An 18866-nucleotide genomic window follows, 5' to 3' on the forward strand; every position below is an offset into this window, starting at 1 on the left:
TAGTCTGCACCAAAGTACTCTCCTCTCGTCCCACCTACCTCCATCTTGCCCATAATCCTCCATTCCCCTCCCATCCATATACCTATCCAATTTTTTTCTTAACACTATACAATATAAAAATCATCTGGTGAAAACCTTTATCATTGATAGCCTTTGGTTGTTAATTTTTGTAATTACAAGAGATCAGATCATCTATTTCATTCCATTCCTGAGAAAGGATTTAATGTTTAGATTATGCTATTGATCTCAAAAAGTTAGTAATTGTCCTCTATTTTGTGCCCCAAGATCTTTGTGGCTCACTTTTGTGCAAACCAACCAGGAAAAGGTGTACTATTTTTTAAGGTCTCAGCAAATTCCTCAGGAAAGGAAATGAAGTTATGATTTTCAATCTCTATTTACAATTGTGATTTTTTTTTAACCAGAAACTAAACATCAGGGTTTTGGTTTCTTGTGTAAGCTCTCCAATAACCCAAAATAGAAAATCAACGGACATGGTTCACTTCAATTGTGGCAAATTCATTCTTCTAACACAATCCAATAGCCCTATTGATTCCATCTCCATAGCAACATTGATTCGTGAGATATTGTAGATTCCTTTCTCTTTGTATTTCCATAGCAACAGCAACATTTGGATTGGTCTTGTGGAGTTAAGTATACAAAATAACCTATATAATGAATTCTCACAATGCAGTCTTTTCAAAGAAAAGAGCAGGGACAAAATGACACAGAGCTATAAATTCTTCAATGTCAAGAAAGATGCATTAAACCTGAGCTATACAAAAACACCTGCTAGTTTTAGTGTCATGGAGTTATAGAATTACAGAATGGAAACAGACCATTTGACCACTGAGTCTGCACCAACTGTCAGTTCAATTCACCAATCCATTTCCATTCGCCTATACAGGTAGAAGAAACCGTGCCACTGATTATGCTATAGCCTTGTCCCTCAGCCCCATCCTGTCCCACCTGGAGAACGATGCTCATTGTTCATCAGCTTCAGCTCAGCCTTTAATAATATGATTATTCCCCAGAGGATGATGGAGAAGCTGTCCTTGCTGGGACTCCATACCCCTTGTTGGCATGAACAAGTTAGGCCAAAAGGCCTATTTCCATCCTATGACTTATCCTACCCTAACCCATTTTATTTTTTTACCACATTCCCATTAAACCCTTCCACCATCAGTTTCCACCACTCAATTATATAGTAGGGGCACTTTACAATGGCAACAATCAATCAGAGGCACTTTTTTTGGATGTTTGAGAAAAGCAGAGTACCCAGAGGAAACCCATGTGATCACAGGGAGAATATACAAAGTCCATCCAGACAGTCCTGCCTTTACTAGCATCACATGCACTGGTCACCCTCATAGTTTAATTAGTTCCAGATGTGCCTAACTAATGTGCATCAGTGGCAAAATGCATTACTACCAAATTCTACTGCATTTTCATGAGATTTATACACAGTTGTAATGATTTTGTGTCCAACTTGGAAGCTCAGAGGTAGCTTGAATGCCTCAAGGTAATATATACATATTGTTCTCTGATACATAGAGCATCATGGTGTATTGGTTTTTCTTTGTGAAAAGAATTCTTTGAAAATGAATGATGAAAGAGAACAAGTTAAGAAGGCAATAGATTTCACAAAAACAAGATTCATCCATAAGAGGTCAAAAGCTTCAACATGCACAAAGAACACCCATAAAGCAAGTATAATTTCATATATCTTTTAAATTAACATGTTGGATATAATAATTTCAAAGATTGAAATTTGTTTTAGGAGAGATGAAAAACACAATGAATACATATACAGTATATTAAAACTGTGTAATTCAACTTTCTACATTTGGAGGAAATTGAAAGAACATTTGAATTTCATCTTATGATTTTTAGAAATGTAATGATTAGAAGAACAAATGTTATTCAAAGAGAAGAATTTGTGTCAGAAAATATTACAGCAGGCTTAAGCTGTTTAACTGTTGTTCTGTGTACGATGAAATTCTTATTGATTGGAAGAATAAGATCTATGACTCAAGAACTCTTTGAAATACTACCCAAAAAACAAGTTAGGAGCCATTTAACCCTAAATAAAGCAATGATTGAAATAAGATAGACAGCATATGTTCATCAAGCAGCCTAGTGGAGAGACAAAATATCACCCAGTAGAAAAATAAGACTATTGTATTACAATAGAATACAGCAGTAAAAATACACTCTAAATGAATGTTACTGAAAGGGAGAGGAAGACCCCTGAAGGAATTAGCAATCTAGACTGAATGTGGGAGATTTTCAGCACATTGCAAACATTTCTGTCAACACTGAAATTGTTGCCAGAAGGGACATTTAAGGAAATGTACAATCTCTTACATTTCTGCAGACATCTGATGGATAAAAATTGGGGAAATTAGATTGTAACAAAAATGGCTTCACAATTTCTGGTCTCACTGACCATTTTTCTGAATAAAGTGGAGCAGGAAATTTGCACATCTTCTCAGCCCATCTCTGGTCCTGCCCTAAGTTCTGTCAATATATTTAAATATTGTCAGGAAAATCACCATCAACTACTTAATTGCACTGGGGATATAGAAAACATTAAAGGTTCAGGACGGGAAGAACCATCCCTGCAAAAGTTTGTGGCCATTGTAATGTCTGCCAACAAAACTAGTTGAGGCCTATTCAATACTTTGTTGCTGTAGTTGCTCATCTGATTATTAAATGAACTAACTAGTCCTCTCAGTTAAATCACCAATACTGTATATTGTTTGGAGATTAATCAATAACATATGAAATTTGGAAAACCTAAAGAAACCAAAATTTGATTAAACAAATTCAGCTCTTAAATTTCATTATAAAAGTGAACTGATTATACTGGACTGCAGCAGCTACTTTCCTTTATAGTCACTTGGATGCTAAAGATATTGTTGTCTATGACTCGTTCAATTAATGCATACTAAAGTTAAGTTGAGTTTTATTCAAGTATATAAACTTCAACAATGAATGTATGTTGATAAATATCCACTATAATAAGTTCTCAAATGATTATTCAAACGTTCATTAAAAGTTGTTGAATGTTGTTATAAGTTGTTAAATGGTTAATAGAAAATGTCAGAACATTCTCTTACCATCCATTTCACAGAAAAACTAAAACTCTCATCGAACAAGCAAGAAGAGAAAACTGGTTATGGCCCTGAAGCAAAGATGTTGCTAGGACACAGCTTAGAAATATATTAAACAAAAAACCATGAACAGACAAGTGGCAAGAATAAAACTTTTAACCCCTACAATACCATCCCCCAATTATTATGTTGAGACATGATGTCTCTAATAATAATACTTAAACAATGAAACACAATATTTCAAACATTATCACCAATCTGGACAAATAAAGTCTGCAGAACATGTAGTGGCTAAAGTATAAAACTCAACAAAATAAGTCAGTTAATACTTGTTAAAGTACCTCTACCTCTTGTAAAAGACAGATTTTGTTAATGAGTCTGTTCAGAAAACCAGTCCTGTTTCGATCCTTTTGTCAGGAATGGTCTCAACAATTGTTCCAGTCAGCCAGGAGTTTCTGAGTACCAAATTATCCATAATGATCACTATGTCTGATATTAGACCATTTCTGTCATTCTTTAATCCATCTCTTCCAGAACAAGTCCGTCATATACTGAACTTGATTCCAACTGCGACAAACATATATGTCTTCCTTCTGAAACTATCCTGGTGGCATCGATAGCTTAGTCTTGTAAAGCAGCAGGTTGTTTGTGGTAAGTGGAATATGTTTTAGTTGTTTGTGTAAAGGGCAGATCAGCAAAAAGTGACTCAGCTGCAACATATCTAAAGTAAATCTCAGTTCATATCCTCCAAATAAACAAAGAAATGGAAAAGGAAAAAGCAGAAATTAGGGAAACAGTTGAAGACAGTGCTATAGAAATATATTTTAAAGAACCATAAACAGACAAGTGACAAGAATAAAACACATTTTAACCCCTATGACAACAATTTTTTTCAAAAGGTTTGCTTCCAGAAAAAAAAAATTTGGAGATTATGATTGAAAACTTCAAGCTGAACTCAAAGATAATTTCAGATGTAGGAAGTTGGAAAAATATTAAATGAACTTTTATTGAATTCAGTACATTTAATCGCATAAGAATAGTGACACATTGCATTATTTCAACTGACTTAAAAATGTTTTGCCACTGATCTTCATTTGTACTCAGCATCTGCGACCCCTCGTGTCTGTGTCCCAAAAACAGTCAGCCAGCCTTGATGAATTCCAGTTGCCTTGATACTGCTTTTCCATGGTTGCAATGTCCTGTGAAGCCTTTCATCATATTCATCACTGGCTACACCAAGATCAGCAGGGAAGATGTCCAAGTGTGAATGCAGAAAATAAATTTTCGATGACATGTGGGACTACATGGTTTTGTGCACTTGAAGTATGTTAAAAATATGACAGGAAATCACAAAAATAGGTTCTATCTAAAGAACAGTGTGTGATGGGAAAATTTTAAGGTGATTTTCATGATCAGCAGCGAAGATACGTCCATACAAATTGTGGATGTATTTTTATCATCCATAAAATACCCAAAAGTGTTCAGGAAGCAAAATCTTTGCTTTCCAGTGTTACAATTGTGAAAAAATTGGAGTGACTCATTTGATCCATTTTACAGAATACAAGTCACTTTAAATGAATGTTGTAACAAAACTGGAAATCAGCCTGTGGAATTAAGGTTCAAAGGCATGAGAAATTAAACTGCTACTCACACTGCTAAGTAATAGTGCAAGAGATAATCGAGGGAAAAAAAATCTGTTACTGCCTCTCTATTGGGACAAAAGCAGGTCTTAAAGGATTGCTCCTAGCCAGACCAAGTCATTCTGGACTGGTCGACCTACTTGTGATATGCTCCAGTCTTTTAGTTAATAAAAACCATGGTTTGGATCAACAAGTCTTTGGTTCTTCCGACGCGCACTACAATGACCGCATAATATATTGTGATTTTCTTTGCTATTAGTAACAGAAAATGAATTAAACACTCAATCCAAATAGTTTACTATTTCTGGGACTGCATTTTTAGCATTTTTTTTTAAATTAGATTAGAAGGAATACATTTCAGTGCAAGATTTTTTTTAAAATATGATGCTGCTTGATTGCACTGGTTCAAGGATGGTTTTAACATTTCAAAATAAGTCTGAATAAAATCTTGAAACATAATTTCAAAAACCTTACATAATTTTGAATGCAGGTTGCTGTTCCATATTAAAATGAAAGCTCTACCCACACCCCCCTCCCCACTCCACCATACAGCAAAGAGGTATCATCATTTATTTATAACCATATACAGCACAGAACAGGCCAGTTTGGTCCTACTAGTCCATGCCGGAACAAATCCCCACCCTCCTAGTCCCACTGACCAGCACCTGGTCCATACCCCTCCAATTCTTTAAATTATAGACAGAACGATTATTTTCAGCATGCAACACACATTGGATTGTGGTTGTGTCTAGTTAACAATAAGCCGATGTATGAAATTTGGTTGGAGGCCCTGTGAGGAGTAAAGCATCACTGTTCCATGTTAACCTGATATCCCTGCCAATTCAGCATCCCTATAAAGATACATCAGGCAATCCTGTAGTACTTTTGAGTTTATCAATTATTATTCAACCACAATCCTAATCTGGCCAGGAATATATGCCAGGAACAAAAGAAAATCAGGTGCTCTCCGTTCAATTAGTTACATTTGATTGCATGAATTCAATATGTGCATTACCTAAGTTCAGTGCTGAAGGACTGCATGAGTTATTATCGACTCCATGCTGTGAACATGGAGATGAGTGGTTTGCTTCACATTGCTTTTTCTTTTCCTTTTAATGCCAAAGTGGTAAAAAGTTTCCAACAACACTATATTCTGAACATTTATTCTAAACTAAGAAGCAAAATCTTTCCAGAGAATGGAAAGAGTGAGATTTCTCTTTCAATCAACCAGTGGCACTCACATCAACAGTTATGAAGTGTTTTGAAAGGCTGGTATTGAAGCGTATCACCTCCTGTCTGAGTGGCGACATGGATCTGATCAAATTCCCCTATTATAACAACAGGCCTACAGAGGTGCCATCTCACTGGCTCTGCACAAAGTCCTGGAAAACCTGAACAGCAAAGATGCATCAACTATAGTACAGCATTTAACACCATCATCCCCTCAAAACTGATCAGCAAACTCCAAGACCTGGGACTCAACACCATACTGTATAATAGTTCCTGGATTTCATCGTCTCCAGACCACAATCAGTGAGGATTGGTAAGAACATCTCCACAAAGTGCATCAGTACCAGAGCACCACAGGGCTGTGTTCTTAGCCCCCGCTCTACTCACTTTATACCTACAACTGTGTGGCTCAGTACAACAGCAACACTATCTACAAGTTCACTGACAATTCAATAGTAGTGGGTTGTATAAAAAGGGGCGAAGAGTCAGCCTACAGGAATGAGATTGAAAACTTGGCTGAATGATCCACCTACAACAAACTTGCACTCAATATCACCAAAACTAAGGAGTTGATTGTTGACTTCAAGAAGGGAAAACTTTTTTTATCTTTATATTTAAATCTTGTTCCCATTTTTGTTTAGTTTTACCATTTGTTTCCTCATTCTCCTTTTGCAGTTTAATATACATACAGGCTATACATTACACCTCAAAAGTTAAATAAATGGGACCCAACAGTATCTGACAGATGTTTTTGTTGTAAAAAAGAAATGGGAACAACAATTCATGCAACCTGGACATGTGAGAAAGTAGAAAAATTTTGGGAAGATCTAAACCAGATATTAAATAAAATTACAGAAAACAATATACCAAAAAACCCAGAGATCTTCCTCCTAAGTAACATAAAAAACAAAGAATTTGGACTTGATTTGGATGGTGCACAAAAAAGATTTGTTAAGATAGCGCTAGCCGTAGCAAAAAAATGTATTATGTCAACCTGGAAATTGGAAGATAATTTGAGAATACAACAATGGTATATAGAAATGAATAAATGTGTTCCATTAGAAAAAATAACATAGTTTAAGAAATAATATTGAAATACTTGAGCAAATATGGGAGCCATACATGAAACACAATAGAGAAAACCTACCGGGGACATTTACCACCTAAATTAATGGAAGGAGAAGGAAATGAAAAGAATTGATTCAGTGGAATTTCTTGTTTATTTTTATTGAATGACAACATTGTTTGACTGGTTTAATGTATCTTAGATTTTGTACTTTAAATGGATGGGGGGAAGGTAGGGAGGGTGGGATGGGAGGAGGGGGGGAGAAAATGACACTGTATATATCTGAAAAAGGAAAATGTATGTATCATGGTCAATGTGGTTTATGGTGTGAAAAATAAAAAAATTAATAATAATTTTAAAAAAAGAAGGGAAAACTAGGGGTATATGATCCAGAGATCATTTGGAGATCAGTGGTGGAGAGGGTGAGGAAATTTAAGTTCTTGGGAGTCATTATCTTGGAGAATCTTTCCTGCACTCAATACACTAATGGCATCTTGAAGAAACCATGTGAGTGCCTCTACAGGAGTTTGCAGAGATTTGTTATGACACCAGAAACCCTGGCAAATTTCTACAAATGTTTGGTGGAAAGTGTGCTGCTGACCAGCTGCACCACGGTCTGGTATGGAGGACACCAATGCCACTGATTGTAAAGCCCTGCTAAAGGTAGTGGACACAGACCAGGACATCACAGGCAAAATCCTCCCTACTGTTGAGAACATCTACAGGGAATACTGCCATCGGAGAGCAACAGCAATCAAGGATCCACACCACATAGCACACGCTCTGTTTTTGCAACTACCATCAGGAGAGAGGTATAGGTGCCATAAGACTCTCACCACCAGGTTCAGGAACAGCTGCTACCCCTCCACCATCAGACTCCTCAACAACAGACTCAATCAGGGACTTAAATAACTGACTTTTGCACATTTTTGATTTTTTTTTGTATTACACACAGTTTTACTTTTCTTTATTTGTTTATGTGTACATTGAGTCAGGTTTTATTCACTCCCTTGTCCGCAGGAAAAAGAATCTCAGTGTTATATGTGATGTTATGTATGTATTCTGACAATAAATCTGAATCTGAAGTTCACTGCAAGCATTAGTTCTATTTTATTGCAACTACATTTTGGTAACAAGTTAAATTATTTCTACCTATTCTCAGGCCTATGTTTTCCCAGCATCACTCAAGATATTTTGTTGAATTTATTTGAGGCCAGACCTCAGAACAATGTTGGATCATTCAATAACCATGAGCTATGCAGACAGAAAATTCCAAGCAATAGATATCAGCAGAGGTCTAATCTAGAAGTGTCCTAGAATTGCCCAATGGGTCAAAGATTCTCTGGGACACAGAGGAGCCAATTCAATTTTGATTTCCAATCCTGGTTCTTATGCTCAAACCAGCAACAACAGAAGATACAATTCAAAAGGGTTAAATTTTAACTCTAAATTTATTAATGACTATTAACAATATAGCATCTTAACCTAATTAATCCCACTATAAGTATCCTATAACAAATATATAGATATCACATCTTCATAAACAGTGTGTATGTAAAAATAAACCTAGACCATTACAGTCTGTGCCTAATATTCAAAATCAGAAAAATCCCCCCCAAAAAAACCCAGGTCAGTCAGTCAAGTAAGTCTGTCCATAAACATAAGCTACAGAAATTCAATCCCAAAGCTCAATGTCCAAATTCAGTTCCCCCAACTTAATAACAAAAGGACATTCTCTAACATTCAATACAAGTCCTTTTGTTATTGACTGATGTTGAGTTGCATGAGCTTAAGAATCTTTCTCCAAGGCCTCCTTAGATGACTTACCTCAGTTCTTAAATTGTGATTTTAACCCTTCATTAACCTATGAGCCATGTGCCTTTTTAAAAACATTTTATTTAAAATTTTAGTTCATACATGTAGTCAGTTACAAAATTGAAAAGATATAAATACAAAAAATAAATCCATTATACACTTCAAGATGGTTAAATTTCCCATTCTCCCAACCCCCTCCCACCCTAGAAACCCCAAAAGAAGAACCAAAAAGGAAAAAAAATCAAGAACAGAAAAAAGAAAGAAAAGCAAGGAAAACAGAAAGGATTGCCAAGAAAGTGCCACTCATCACTCTCCAATATATATTCGATTTAGTTCTTTGGAGAAGGTTAACGTAAGTCCCTAGGATTAGGAAGACATCTATAAATTTATACCTGAAATTTGAAAATATATCATACTTATTTCTTAAATTACAACACAACCATGCATTTCTACATACTTATGCCTTTCAAACAGCTCTCCACCATTCCAACTTCAGCTTTGCTGCTCCAACTACCTCTCCAACTACATTCTAACTGCCATTCTGAACATTCCATTCCCTCTCTTTGTCTGCATTGCTTGACCCACAAATGAAGCAGAGTTCCCAGCAGAATTCCATCCTTCATGATGACAGTCCACAGTTCATAAGGTCAGTCCATTGTCTATAACATGGTAAACAGCTGGTTTATCTGCTTTAACAGTCCCTCAGAATTAAGAATGTCTTACTTCCACTCAGGCTGCAGAGGTTTTGAGGTGGCAAATGAAGTCAGTATGGAAACAGTTCACATGTACTGGCTGATAAGCACTTCATACCATTAATTGATTAAGCAGGCCCTCCATATTTTCCTAATGTATGACCACTTAACTTTCTACACCATTATGAATGGTCCTTCTCAACTGAGCACCAAAGCTTCCCAGGGATTAGTGGGATGTTAGCTTTCTTCATAAAAGTTTTGATCACCTTTATTTAACTTTTCCTCTGCCTACCTAACACACAATCTCTTCCAATGATGGAATATGTGTTTTGAAACAGAACCACAGGCTCAACACTGGGATGTTGGTTTGAGAGAATATACAGACATTTTTATTTCCTCCTCCTAGTGAATTTTGAGAAGTTTGTCGAGGAATTTTTCATATATTTGTTTTAAGACGCTCATTGTACATAGTTTGGATCTCAGAGGCATACAAGAGGGCAGAATTCATTACTACTCAGTCGATCATGAGTTTTGTGTCAGGTCTAAGACTCTAATCTCCAAATGTCCTTTCCCTCAATTGACCAAAGGCTGTGCTGGTGCAGTGAATTATATCATTAATATCTGCCTTCTCCAAGAGGTGGCTCTCAAGCTGTGGGATGTGATCCATATTTACCAGAGTCTTGTTGTAAAACCTTACTATCAGTAGACGAGCAGAGGTAGAGAACCTTGATCTTGTGGATTTTTGGTGTCAGGCCCATCCTCTCATATGTTTCAATGAAAGTGTCACTCATGGCTGGAGCTCAGCCTCATAATGTGCACAAATGCAAGCATTATCTGCATACAGCAGCTTGACAACTAAGATCTGGACAACCTAGGTTCTGGAGTAAGGTTGAATCATTTGAATAGACTTATATTAGTGCCAAATTTACCATTACCTTCATTGAAGGTTCATTGGAGGTGATATGCAACATGGCAGCAAGAAGAAGTGGGAGACGTTTCAGCCTCATTTGATACCAGTCTTCATTATTGACCCATTGGTTAGGATCATGGGTTGCATATCATCAATCAGCAAGTGTAAAATGAGCATGAATTTGCATTAGTGGTTGTGGTCAGATTCAGCGATCGGTGTAATTAGATGTGTGGCCTGAGTCAAAACCAGTGCAAGACCCATGCCCGCACTGACCTGTCTGCCCATGGCCTCATACTATCAAAGTCCCCATTTTCCCTCTCTTTTCCATCCTTGTTTTCTTCAGCTCGCCACCACATCCCCCCACCACCCAACCCCAGCTTGTTTGCTGGTGTGCACTCCCTCCCTTATGGGTGCACTCTCCTGCTTGTGGGTCGGTGCTCCTCCCCTCCCCACAATTCAGTTAGTCACCTGCCCACATTTTGTTCATATCCTGATGAAGGGCTCAAGCCTGAAATGTTGGTTATGTATCTTTATCTTTGCTACATAAAGTACTCTGTTTGACCTCCTGCGTTTCTCCAGATTTGTGTTTTTACTTCAAACCCAGTGTGATTTGATGCATCCACAGAAATGGGGAAAAGGGCAACTGGGATCAAGAGAATGAAAATGCAATTAAATGTGTAGTCAGAGCTGAATCCAAGAAAGCAGTTAGATGTGTGACCAAAGCAAGGGATTGGGATTTGGTCGGGCATGTGATTGGAGCCAAAGACTGGAAGCATGGTCTGATATGACACTGAGTTCAAGAACTTGCATCTAGAACTCCAAAAAATTGCATGGATCAGCATGGCCTTCTTTGACCTCACTAAATATTTTAAGTCCATCAAATGAGAGGCTCTTTAAAACTCCCTCTTCAAACTATTCAGACAGTTAGATATCCTGTGCTGCATAATAAAGTTTGATAAGTTGTAAAGTTGCCCTCTGTGAATCTGCACCGAAGCTGCTGGGCACATGCACCAACCTCCTTCATCATCAATCAATCATGACTGACATGGAATTTTCTTATCATCCAAATGTGAATTATGAACTGCAAAAACCAGAGAGTTAAGACTTGCTCTACCATAACTTTACTAGCAGAATCTAGCTGGACCACCACTGGGGAGCCCGCTAAGAAAAGCACTGGGGAAATTTTACATTGTTCATCCCAATCTAATTGAGGAAGCTTGCTGTACACAGGTTGCCTTCTGTCTTTCTTAGTTTGCTCAAAATTTTCACTGGCGATACAGCAGTGTAGACATCCAAAGGCAGTGGCTCTCAACCTTTTTCTTTCCACTCACATCTTATGCCATGGGTGCTTTGTGGTTAGTAAGAGATTATATAAGGTGGTATGTGGGTGGGGAAAAAAGGTTGCAAATCCACTGTCCTAAATGAAAGCATTTAATTCCACCCAGCGATCCCAGCTGGAAGGTATACCCAGAGAGTAGGCTAGTTGTTTTAAGCTGATGGTGATATGTAATGACACCACTAGGTCACCAGGGGTCATCCCAGTGACCTTGTCTATAAAGCAGTCCAGAGCTACAGTCTAGCCTTCCAGGTTTGTCTTGCAGAGAGACAAGACCTCTTAGTGTACATATTAGTTTATTAAAGCTGTCTTATACTCGCACTGCTGGTGTGGTTATTGTCAGTACAAAGCTCATTTGCAAGGTCCTCACTATTGCTTCACCTTATACTCAAATTTTCACCTCTCACTACTTTTATATCTAATAATAGCCACTTGATCATGATACTGGTACAACAGGAGTCTGTCGAATATGCTGTCCAACAGTGGAGATGAGGAGAGCAGAAGAATGATCATTAAAAGTTGAATTAAAGCATTAACAATTCCTGCTTTTCACATTTACATTTTCAATATCAAGAAAGAATAGAAAATACTTTCAGCAATAGTTTCTGCAAAATCGCATCCATAGTTAATCATCATAGAAAGAACTCAGATCTCAAATGGCTCCTCCAAATAATGAGATTCTCGCTGTGCAATTGTAGGTGAAATTATCACAAGGACATGGCTGTCTCTGACATATACTATTATCATCTCATTTGCATCCACCTTGCTGCTGCAGTTAGTTGCAATATTTTGATATAATTGAGAAGCTAACTGCCAAACAAATTTCAATTCCTCCAAATAAAATAGTGGTTGCATGCATATATTTGTTATTTGAATTGCTATCTCTTTCCTATGTGTGGAATTTAGTTGATGGTTAAATGTAAACAATTCAATTTTTTGTAGTGCTGTTTTTAGTACACTAGTTAATGTGTTTTAATTCAGTCCCTGATTGCATCATTTAACACAGTTGTTAACTGGTTTAAAATAAATGCACAGAGAAAAATAAACCATTACAAAGGAAATTTGATGTGGCTGAGCAATTCCAACAAGCTGCTGAGCGTAACAATTCCATATTATTCTGGGCGGTTGCATTAAGATCAGTAATTTCTCATGAGGGATGCTGTGCAAATGGGGAAACACCAGGGATCCAAGCAGTGCATAATGAAAATGACGTTCTGAAAGGTTAAAAGGAGACCAGGCTCTAAAGGCAGTCTTTTATGACACTAGGCTTATAGACTAGTTTCTCTCTTTCTTAGTTCAGATGAAGGTTCTGTAGAGCTCGTCGAAAGAATCAAAGACTTGTTGATCCAAACCAAGGCTTTTATTAGCAAAAGACAGGAGCTCTTCACAGGTGGCCGACCAGTCCGGAATGATCCGACCTGGCTAGGGACACAAACCTTTAAGGCCAGACAGTAGGCGTGGCTTAGCTCTCAGCCAATCGCTGTAAGCACAGTCAAGATACTGTAACTATATACATTGGTGATAGATCTGTACTATCACAGGTTCCCAGACCTGAAACATTAACTGTTTATCTTTATACAGACGCTGCTTATCTTGCATTTTGAAAGGTTAAAAAGAGACCAGGCTCTAAAGGCAGTCTTTTATGACTAGGCTTATAGACTAGTTTCTCTCTTTCTTAGTTCAGATGAAGATTCCCAGGCCTGAAACATTAACTGTTTATCTTTATACAGACGCTGCTTGGCCTGCTTATCTTGCATTTTGAAAGGTTAAAAAGAGACCAGGCTCTAAAGGCAGTCTTTTATGACTAGGCTTATAGACTAGTTTCTCTCTTTCTTAGTTCAGATGAAGATTCCCAGACCTGAAACATTAACGGTTTATCTTTATACAGACGCTGCTTGGCCTGCTTATCTTGCATTTTGAAAGGTTAAAAAGAGACCAGGCTCTAAAGGCAGTCTTTTATGACTAGGCTTATAGACTAGTTTCTCTCTTTCTTAGTTCAGATGAAGATTCCCAGGCCTGAAACATTAACTGTTTATCTTTATACAGACGCTGCTTGGCCTGCTTATCTTGCATTTTGAAAGGTTAAAAAGAGACCAGGCTCTCAAGGCAGTCTTTTATGACTAGGCTTATAGACTAGTTTCTTTCTTTCTTAGTTCAGATGAAGATTCCCAGACCTGAAACATTAACTGTTTATCTTTATGCAGACGCTGCTTGGCCTGCTTATCTTGCATTTTGAAAGGTTAAAAAGAGACCAGGCTCTAAAGGCAGTCTTTTATGACTAGGCTTATAGACTAGTTTCTCTCTTTCTTAGTTCAGATGAAGATTCCCAGACCTGAAACATTAACTGTTTATCTTTATGCAGACGCTGCTTGGCCTGCTTATCTTGCATTTTCTGTTTTTAAGTTCTGCTCCTGATGACACTTTTTGTACTCACAGCACCATATGCTATCTGTCCCATCATGCTGCCTGTCAGCTAAACAGTTACTGTTACTCATGCTAAGGAAGTACAGTCCAGAGGTGTAACAGGGTACGTGTAACAGGGCTGTCGATTAATTGGGTGGCATGGACTCGTGGGCCAAAATGGCCTGTAACCATGCTGAATATCTAAATTAAAAATTAAAAGATTGGCCATCCCTGCTCTAGACTGTGGGATACAGAGCTGCTCCAGATAATCTTGGAAGCCACTTATGAGCTCCATCATAGAAATTTTAACTTTTTTTTAAATTTAGACATACAGCACGGTAACAGGCCTTTTCTGCCCACATGTCTGTTCCACCCATTTTACACCACTTTAACCTACACCCCCAGTACATTTTGAACAGTGGGAGGACACCGGAGCCCTCAGGGAAAACCCATGCAGACACGGGGAGAATGTACAAACTCCTTACAGACAGTTCGGGATTCAAACCCCGGTCTGGCCCAGATTGCTGATCGTGATCAGTTATTACAACAAATGCACTTTTCAAAATCTCTCACAAGTTCTTGCATTGCACAGCTATAGTTCGTTTCCGCTGGAAGAGTCAAGGCTATTGGTAAGGATGGCCAGACAAGTCAAATGAGGAGCGAAGCCAATCCTAACAGTTGGTAGCAATAACTTTAGTGTGATATTTCCTCCATGTAATTCTAAATAAAAATCCCAGTATTTCATTATCTTATGATTATTCTCTGTTCTTGTTAACTCAATGTTAGCAAAACTAAGGAATTAATTGTGGACTTCAGCGGTGGGGGGACAGGGAGGATTGGTGGGGGGGGGGGGGGAAGCAGAACACAGACCAGTCCTCATCGAGGGACCAGCAGTGGAAAGGTTAAAGAACTTAAAATTCCTGGGTGTCAACATCTCTGAACATCTCTCCTGGGCCTGCTTGTTGTTGCAATCACAAAGAAGGCTCACCAGCAGCTATACTTCATGAGGAGTTTGAGGAAATATAGTATGTCCTCAAAGATTGTTGAAAATTTCTACAGGTCTTCCATGGTGAACATTCTGACTGGTTGCATCACTATTTGGTGTTTTGGTGTGGAGGTACCAATGCACTGGACAGGATAACACTACAGAGAGTTGTGAACTCAGCAATTGCCATCATGGGCTTCAGTCCATTCCATGAAGGACATCTACAAGAGGCAGTGTCTTAAGAAATCATCCCCTATTCTCAAGCACCCACACCAACCAGGCCATGCCCCCTCCCATTGGGAAGAAGGTGCAGAGGCCTGATGATGAACACCCAACGGTGCAAAAACAACTTCTTCCTCTCTGCAAACAAGTTTCTGTATGAATTACAGCACAACCTCACTTTTTCTTCTTTGTACTATTTTATTTATTTATTTTTTTTAATGTAATTTATAGCAATAAATTACACTCTACTGCTGCAGCAAAATAGAGAATTTTGTGACGTGTTCATGGCAATAAAATTCTGATTTTTAGTGACCTATACATTCAGTAGCCTGCATTCTTTTGCATCTCCATTATTTGTAGCTTTTGCCATTTAGAAAACGTAAAACCTGCAAAATATTTGTAATATATTAGTAATATTTGTGCCATAACTAAAATTTCTGGCATTGTAAGCTTTCAGCTCTCAATGTTGTACTGTCTTAACATGAACTGAAATACTAATTAAAGAATCTGGTTTATTGAATAACGAACGAAGAATGCAGAGGTTGCTGTGTTCAATATTTTAATTAAATTGTTCTTTTAGAATGTGCTCACATTGAGAAATGTCAAAGAATGTCTTCAGCAACAACTTTATCATGTAGCTACACATAATAATCAAAATAATTCTTCTCTTAAAGCTAATAAATTCTCTCACAATATTGAGAGCAAATAATTTTTATGGATTATTGCCTTGCTGTTCCATAGCTCCTGAATTATATCTGTATCAGCCAAAAATTAAATCCAGAAACACTGTCTCCGAGCACTCTTATTGACCTCTACCTACATGACACTGTGTCTCTACTTCACAGAATTACTACATTGGATATAAAGCACTTGAGGGTGTCCTGAAAAACCAAAGGATACCAATATAAATACAAGTTATTTCTTTGAGGTTTTTTTTCATTGTTTTTTTCCCCAATATTGTGCTCATTTCGCTTTGCCTTTTTATATTGTATATATAAAAACAAATAAATTAAAAATCACATATTTTAATTTTATAACTTAAAAACTGAGTAACAGCTCTCACAACAAAGGTATAACTATTATTTGAACAGGTACTGAATTTACCCTAAATGACAATCTGATTGCTACAATATTGTGATGTAAAGCAATGGAAAAAGATTATCTTTTTAGTGTCTTAAAAGGAGGAATACTGCCAATGTTAGCCAATGTGCATATCCAAAAGGATTTGAATCAATAGGTCAAGGGATGTGCAGTAACTTCCAGAATTAGTTAGTAGAAATGAGAATTTAGTTTCTTCCAAGGCAGTCCATCAGACTCAAGGATAACTTAATTTTACTTCGATATCACTGGCAACAAAGACTGCTTCTTGAACACTTTGGGTGTATTTTATGGATTATGAGCTACTGATCACAAAAAAAATCACCTTAAATTTTTCCTCTCACGTACTGTATTTTAGATATAACTTTTTTTTGTGATTTCCAGTGATATGTTAAGTCTACTTTAAAAATACAAAAATCATGAAATTAAACATATAATTGAAAATTCATTTTCTGTATTCGACCTTGGACTTCTTCCCTGCTGATCTTGGTGTAGTCAGTGACAAACATGCTGAAAGGTTGCACCAGGACATTGTAACCATGAAAAAGTGGTATCAGGGCAACTAGAATCCATCAATGCTGGTGAACTGACATGGACACAAGAGGCATCAGATGCCAAGTACAAATGAAAATCAGGGACAGAACATCTTTATGTCCATTGAACTAAAGCAATGTGTCAGTGACATTATGTGATTGAACATGCCAAGTTCAATAAAAGTTAATTTAATGTTTCTCCAACAGCAAATCTGAAATTATTTTTGTGTTCAGCTGTTGCCTATCTTGTTTCAGGAAGCAAAATTTTTGAAAAAAATTGTTGTCCAGTATATTCTAAGATGAAGTCAATGTGGGAACTGTGGGCTCATGCACAAATGAGGCCCCCATTTTGGCAATGACACAAATGAGAATGTCCTGTCTGGCTGCATCATTGTGTGGTACAGTAGTTGGAAAGACTAGAAATCAATACAGAGAATGATCAAAATGGCTGGTAAGATCACTGGGGTCTCTGTTTACTTTTTTTTGATGGCATTTACCAGGATTGTTGCTTAAATAAGGTTCAAAGAATTAAAGAAGACCCTTTCAACCTCGTAACTTGGACCGACTACCAAGAAGATACAGGAGGATCAAAATCAGGACCGTCAGGAATGGGAATAGCTCCTTCCCGCAGGCTGTGAGAGTGATGAACAGCATCCTGTAACCAAGTAAATCATCCTAAAAAATTATACATTTTTAAAAATTTTCTTTTTGTATATAAATGATGTTTATATACTGTGTATTGTGGGTGTATGTGTGTGCACTGTAGTTTGGAGAAATTCTGTTTTATCAGTTGTACATGTACAGTCAGATGATTATAAACGTGAACTTGACGAAATTATATAAGTAGCTTGGAAGATGGTGCTATTGATGTGTCACAGACTTCAAACATTCTTGAATATACAACAAATCCCAGCAAAAGCATGAGAAACATCCTGACAGCCTTTTGGGAATTGCCAAAGCAGTTTATGCATATGAGATACTGAAAATATAGACCAATAAGGCACAATATTTGAATTGGTACATCTGCAGTAATCAGAGATATCAAGCTCAAATAGAAGTAATTGCAGCAAGAGATGAACTTGTTTTTTCCCCCCTATCTTGAATCCAAGAAGGGAGACACAGTTCATAAGGCTAATTAGTGCAATATTGTGACAAAGCTGTATGAACATACAAATAAACCAGAAACAGTGCCATCCAATAATGCTTGTGACAAAGACACTTTATTCATTTATTTGCCCGTGTTCCACAGTTTTAAATTTGGAATCAAACAATCCACATGTGATTAAAGAGCACATTCCAGATTTCATTGAAGTATTTTGATTTGACCATGAAGAAATTACCACACTTTTTCCCCCATTTCAGGGCACTATAATTATTGGGACATTCGGCTTCACAAGTGTTTGTAATTACTCAGGTAAGTTTAATTGTTTCATTGGTGATGTTAAGTTTAAATTAACTTTTATTGATGTTTCTCCAACAGCAAATGTATAAGAGAGCTAGGCTTGCTCTTGAGCTTTTGACCATCTTTGGCATCTGTAGTTACCATTTTTCAACATGTTGAAAAAGAGTTGTGCCTATGAAAGTTAAAGAAGCCATTATAAAGCTGAAAAACAAGAATAAAAGAGTAAGAGACATTAACCAAACCTTAGGATTATGAAAATCAACTGTTTGGAACATCAATAAGAAGAAAGAGCATACTGGTGAGCTCAGTAAACTGGTCAGCCTAGGAAGACCATCACTTTTTAAATACAGAAGAATTGTTACCATAATAAATAAAAATCTCCAACATCCTGCCAACAGATCAGAAACAGATCAGGAGGCAG

General features: G+C 37.3%; 1 long non-coding RNA gene across 3 annotated transcripts in view; it reads left to right on the top strand.

The window, feature by feature from the left end:
• The first annotated feature begins 625 nt into the window (after positions 1–625).
• Positions 626–18866, top strand: part of LOC138740439 (uncharacterized) — a 64110-nt gene continuing 45869 nt past the window's right edge. The window contains exons 1-4 of one of the 3 annotated variants that reach the window (XR_011342911.1): positions 626–904; positions 1552–1703; positions 3648–3764; positions 17562–17708. This is a non-coding gene — a long non-coding RNA (uncharacterized lncRNA). Of the gene's footprint in view, positions 905–1551; positions 1704–3647; positions 3765–4217; positions 4894–17561; positions 17794–18866 lie in introns of those variants that run through there. The other 2 variants (XR_011342910.1, XR_011342912.1) reach the window with 2 other exon arrangements.

This window comes from Narcine bancroftii, chromosome 8, assembly GCF_036971445.1.
Source record: "Narcine bancroftii isolate sNarBan1 chromosome 8, sNarBan1.hap1, whole genome shotgun sequence".
NCBI classification, from domain to species: domain Eukaryota; kingdom Metazoa; phylum Chordata; class Chondrichthyes; order Torpediniformes; family Narcinidae; genus Narcine; species Narcine bancroftii.